This window comes from Sorex fumeus, unplaced genomic scaffold (assembly GCF_029834395.1).
Source record: "Sorex fumeus unplaced genomic scaffold, SorFum_2.1 ptg000013l, whole genome shotgun sequence".
NCBI lineage: Eukaryota > Metazoa > Chordata > Mammalia > Eulipotyphla > Soricidae > Sorex > Sorex fumeus.
This window is the reverse complement of record NW_026606070.1, coordinates 18,012,499-18,018,498: the sequence shown is the minus strand read 5'-3', so window position 1 is coordinate 18,018,498 and position 6,000 is coordinate 18,012,499.

Sequence of the window (6,000 nt, the reverse complement as noted above, 5' to 3'; positions counted from 1 at the left end):
AACTGAGTCAGAGTAGGGAAATTTCAAAATAACTGAGCTAGAAGGTAAAAATGATGATGCAAACCTAAGTACATCATAAAACATTCATGTCTGATGTCAATACCTTGATTGCATATCTGAGTCCTAGATCTGGAGCTTAATCCCTCGTGCAGCAATATTTATGTGTATGTTTGTGTATGTGTATGTGTATGTGTACGTATATATGAAGACAAAAGCACAAAATCCTAACTTAATTACTGAAATTTGAGAAGGATGCAAATGAGGAGAAGAGGACAGATAATATCTATAAAATAAGCAGTAACAGAGGCTGGAGAGTACAGGGATTAGATGTTGCCTTGTAAATCAGAGGTTGACACCTGCCTTGCATATAGCAGATCCTGGTTCCATTCTTAGCATTGCACAATGTCTGACAAATAGCACCAGCAATGACCCCAAAAGAACAAGGCGTAATCGCTGAGTACTGCTGATTGTGCCTTAACATCTTCTCACCCCTTCCAAAAATTTAAAAAGTGACTGAGAACTTCATAGTTAGAGGGAGTAATAAAAGAATACTTATTTGTAAAATTCGTAAAGTCACCCTTTATTTTAATCGACAATGATAAATAAAACTCAAAAATAACTGAATCTTAAATTAGAAAAGAAGAATGTAACCCAAATTTCCTCATAAGACAATCAGTGGATTTCTGAGCAAATGTTTACTGAACTGTACAAAGGAAGAAAGAAATGTTTAGTTAACTGAAATGCTTTACTTAGCAAAGGGATTGTTAGAAATGGGAGGAGAAAATATAAATTTTTTCCAGGAAAGCAAGATAAAAATTAACTATATCTGCTTTAGAAGAAAAATGAAAAGTTATGCAAAGTGAAAGAAAAAGTAGTAAAATGAAATATATGCAACATGCTGGCCAAGATAAATAAGCACTGAAAATCAGAAAACACTAACAGTGCAATTTAATGGTGTAATTACTAAACTTTAAAGTTAAAAGTAGCAATATTCACTGAAATACTACATATTTAATAAAAAGACAATATAAGAAGAGATCAACTGTAGCATTAAAAACATAAGAAGGCAGGGGGATATGGTGCTGCCAGCAGGTCAACCTGTACCTGTGGGGCGAGTGCATCAGCAGCTTGATGGTGACTCCAGACATTCTGATACCCCCAAATTTCCTCTGTGACCTTGGCCAGACCCCAACTACACTTGAGGCCAAGTTTATCAAGAAATTAAACTGCCAAAAGTGAGGTGTTTGGTAGCCAGACCCACAAACCACCTCCGGCTCAACTACACAAGCTCACTTAATGGCCTTATTTCAGAGACCCATAAATCTCAAAAGACATCAAAACCTCAGTTAGAGCTAGCAGTGAGTCGTTCTGCAGGCGAGCAGTGTGCTTTGCAGGGCACGAACCAATAGTTTATTTCTCTGGAAAAGATGGAAATAAAGGTCATGATCCAGAAACTGTTCTCGTCCGGACGAGAACAGTGCAGTCTTTTGCCCCTGCGCCTGGGTGTCCCTCGCCGGGACCCCTTGGAGGGGAGCAGGTTGAGCTTTCCTCCCCACCCCGACCGGGGCTCCGGCAACCGAAGACCTCCAGGACCAGCCACCACCATGCTGAGACCACTCTCCGCACACATGAAGGTACTGGCAGAGGGACAAAGCCACGTGGGTCCCGGGGCCGAGACCTCCAAGCCTACTCAGATTGGAGTCGAGCATCTTCCATCCAGATCCTCCAATTTCCAGCAGGCGGGGGTCACACCCACCACCTGGCCCCCTGGCGTCGTGTAATCCCATCAGCGGCCAAGACTCAGAGACTATAACATCCAGATCCCGGACGAGAACAATGCAGTCTTTTGCCCCCGCGCCTGGGTGTCCCTCGCCGGGACCCCTTGGAGGGGAGCAGGTTGAGCTTTCCTCCCCACCCCGACCGGGGCTCCGGCAACCGAAGACCTCCAGGATCAGCCACCACCATGCTGAGACCACTCTCCGCACACATGAAGGTACTGGCAGAGGGACAAAGCCACGCGGGTCCCGGGGCCGAGACCTCCAAGCCTACTCAGATTGGAGTCGAACATCTTCCATCCAGATCCTCCAATTTTCAGCAGGCAGGGGTCACACCCACCACCTGGCCCCCTGGCGTCGTGTAATCCCATCAGCGGCCAAGACTCAGAGACTATAACATCCAGATCCCGGACGAGAACAGTGCAGTCTTTTGCCCCCGCGCCTGGGTGTCCCTCGCCGGGACCCCTTGGAGGGGAGCGGATTGAGCTTTCCTCCCCACCCCGACCGGGGCTCCAGCAACCGAAGACCTCCAGGACCAGCCACCACCATGCTGAGACCACTCTCCGCACACATGAAGGTACTGGCAGAGGGACAAAGCCACGTGGGTTCCGGGGCCGAGACCTCCAAGCCTACTCAGATTGGAGTCGAGCATCTTCCATCCAGATCCTCCAATTTCCAGCAGGCGGGGGTCACACCCACCACCTTGCCCCCTGGCGTCGTGTAATCCCATCAGCGGCCAAGACTCAGAGACTATAAAATCCAGATCCCGGATGAGAACAGTGCAGTCTTTTGCCCCCGCGCCTGGGTGTCCCTCGCCGGGACCCCTTGGAGGGGAGCGGGTTGAGCTTTCCTCCCCACCCTGACTGGGGCTCCGGCAACCGAAGACCTCCAGGACCAGCCACCACCATGCTGAGACCACTCTCCGCACACATGAAGGTACTGGCAGAGGGACAAAGCCACGCGGGTTCCGGGGCCGAGACCTCCAAGCCTACTCAGATTGGAGTCGAGCATCTTCCATCCAGATCCTCCAATTTCCAGCAGGCGGGGGTCACACCCACCACCTGGCCCCCTGGCGTCGTGTAATCCCATCAGCGGCCAAGACTCAGAGACTATAAAATCCAGATCCCGGACGAGAACAGTGCAGTCTTTTGCCCCCGCGCCTGGGTGTCCCTCGCCGGGACCCCTTGGAGGGGAGCAGGTTGAGCTTTCCTCCCCACCCCGACCGGGGCTCCGGCAACCGAAGACCTCCAGGACCAGCCACCACCATGCTGAGACCACTCTCCGCACACATGAAGGTACTGGCAGAGGGACAAAGCCACGCGGGTTCCGGGGCCGAGACCTCCAAGCCTACTCAGATTGGAGTCGAGCATCTTCCATCCAGATCCTCCAATTTCCAGCAGGCAGGGGTCACACCCACCACCTGGCCCCCTGGCGTCGTGTAATCCCATCAGCGGCCAAGACTCAGAGACTATAAAATCCAGATCCCGGAACCGCGCGGCCGCATACGCGGCTGCGTGACATCTTATCAGAACTTTTTTTTATGATATCTTATTATCTCATTCCTACTTTGGACAAACTTGCAAGCTATCGAATGTAGCCTGCCCACAGGGCAGAGTCTGGCAAGCTCCCCGTGGCGTACCAAATATGCCAAATACCAGTAACATTGATGGGTCTCTTTCTCCTAAAGAGCCGTGAATATAATCTCAGGGCTAGGATGAAAGAGACGTTACTGGGGCCTGCTCGAGGCAATCGACGATTAACAGGATGATGAAATGAAATGATGATGAAATGATCCAGAAACACACAAATGAATTTCTGAACTGAGTAGTTCGCTGTAGAGATGCCTCCAGCCTTTAAGCCAGGCCGACTTCACCTGGTCGCTGCAGAAGGGGGCAGGCTTTGTCCCTCCATTTGCCTCCTAAGTGCCCCAGTGGCTGGCAACTTCCAGAACCCACTGAGAAGTGCAGGTATGAGGGGTCAGTGACTGCAAGATCTAGGACTCAAAGGATAGGGGAAGGGCTGGCCCTTCTCGACATGGGACCTGAAGATAATGCCCACTAACTGACCCTGGCTGCTACTTAAGCTCCTATTATAATGGCCATGACCCAGAAACACACAAAAGAATCTCCAACCGAGTTGTTTGCTGCAGAGATTTGTCCAGACCCTAACTATGTGGAATTTTAGAGTTCCAGGAACATGTGGTCGCTTTTGTGGCCGCGCAACATATTATGCTATTTGTAACAAGCAATATAAAAGAGAATATGGGAAAGACTGTCTGACACAGAGGCAGGTGGAGGGATGGAAAGGGAGGGATACTGGGGTTCTTGGTGGTGGAAGATAGGCACTGGTGGTGGGTTGGGTGATTGATCATTGTATGACTGAAACTCAAACCGGAAAGCTTTGTAACTGCATCTCACGGTGATTAAAAATAATAAGAAAAAATTAACATTATGTATTTAAAAAAGTAATGTGGAGTTCATGCCCACATCAATCAGCTTAATCAATGACTGAATAAATAGCAGTACACCAACATTAAAATTTTTTTTAAAGTAGGCAGTAAAATTGTAAACCCATAATGCCATCAAATTTAAGTTGTTCTCAGTATAAAACCGGCAGGTATATTAATAAAAAGTTTTATATTAATCTCATGATAATCTCATAATCACAATGCAAAAACATATTAGATTTAGAACATCTCAAAGCCAGAGAATCAGAGCAAATCATTATTAAAAAATAAGCTACTATAAGATAAGGTAACAGAACAGAATACAAGGAACTAAAAAGTATCAGACATACGTGAGAAGATGGCATTAGACTTGACATTAAAATGACTTTGAAAATTAATTAAATATCTGATTAAAATCATACAAAAGAGTCTATCTGTCTAGCTGAATGCGAGTTTAAATTCTTGTATTAGCTAAACACTGCCTAAAAAAAACTTTAAAATAAAAAGATATACTAATCAACAGGAGGAGGAATAGGAGGTGCCAGAGTAATAGTATGGTGGGGTGGGCATTTACCTTGCAAGCGTTCAAGCTGAGTTTGATCTCTGGCATCTCATATGGTTCCCAAAGCATTGCCAGGAGTGACTCCTGAGAGCCAGGAGTTAAACCTGAGCATCGCCAGATAGCCTGGCTTGTTCTTTTGCATAAAAGTAGGCGATTTTGGGCTTTCTCTTTCACAGGCTCCATTAAACTTCTTTGAAGGTTTCTTTTCCTTTTTCCCCCTTTTTAAAAAATCATTCTGGCTTACATCTCCATCTGTCTCTTTTCATTACCTGCTGTAACTTCTGCAATGAGCTTTTAATCCCTTCATGTTTGTAGGAGAAGATGCCACCGAATTCCCTGTCAAGGGAGACCTAAAAGTTGCAGGAGGGGACGCCACTCCATATCTGGGCAAGGGTCCCTAAAAGTTGTCAGATCATCCTTCAGAGACCTTTGCACTGCACCCCGGGCAACCCTGGGATCTCATCTGGAAGCAGAGATAAACAAATGGGACTACCTTAAACTGAGAATTTTTCTGTCTGTTCTTAAATGGGCTGAGACCAGAGCCTGCCAGCTGACCTGACCTCATTAACATCTCAGTTCCCTCCAGGAATGAGAGGAGACAGAGGGGAAGGACTCAGCCTGTGAAATGGATTTATGCCATAGACCCCCAGAATCTTCAAGTATTTTCGCTAGTGGGTTTTCCTTGTGTCCTCTCCACTTTGGTTTGTGACACAGGAGACATTCAGGGAGAAGGGGCCTCCTCATAGAGACTACACATTCACGGAGGTTAAATAGTACCGTAAACAGAATGAATGAGTTTTTTCCCAGAAGATGTAGCTGCTGTCCCACTCCTGCCACCAGAAACAGCGGGGAAATGTAGCTCTGATATGAGATTTAAGTGAGCCTCGCTCCTTGCAGGAAAGGGAAGTCAGCCCTGGACTTCACACTCGCCTTTCTCTCACAGAAAAGAATTTCAGGGATAGATGAGCACTGAAGTTAAAATAGATTTTTTTTATTTTGAAGTCTTGAGGGAACGAGGGGGGGTGGGAAGAAAATAGAGAGAGAGAGAGAGCGAGAGAGAGAGTGAGAGAGAGCGAGAGAGAGAACAAGGGCTTCTCTGGAGTAGAGAGAGAACTTCAGTACGTATCCCAGCATTAGGCATAGAAATATTTATTTGTTTATAGCAATAATGAAAATGAATTCTGAAAAGTTTTTAAAATTGAATTATATACCGTTAT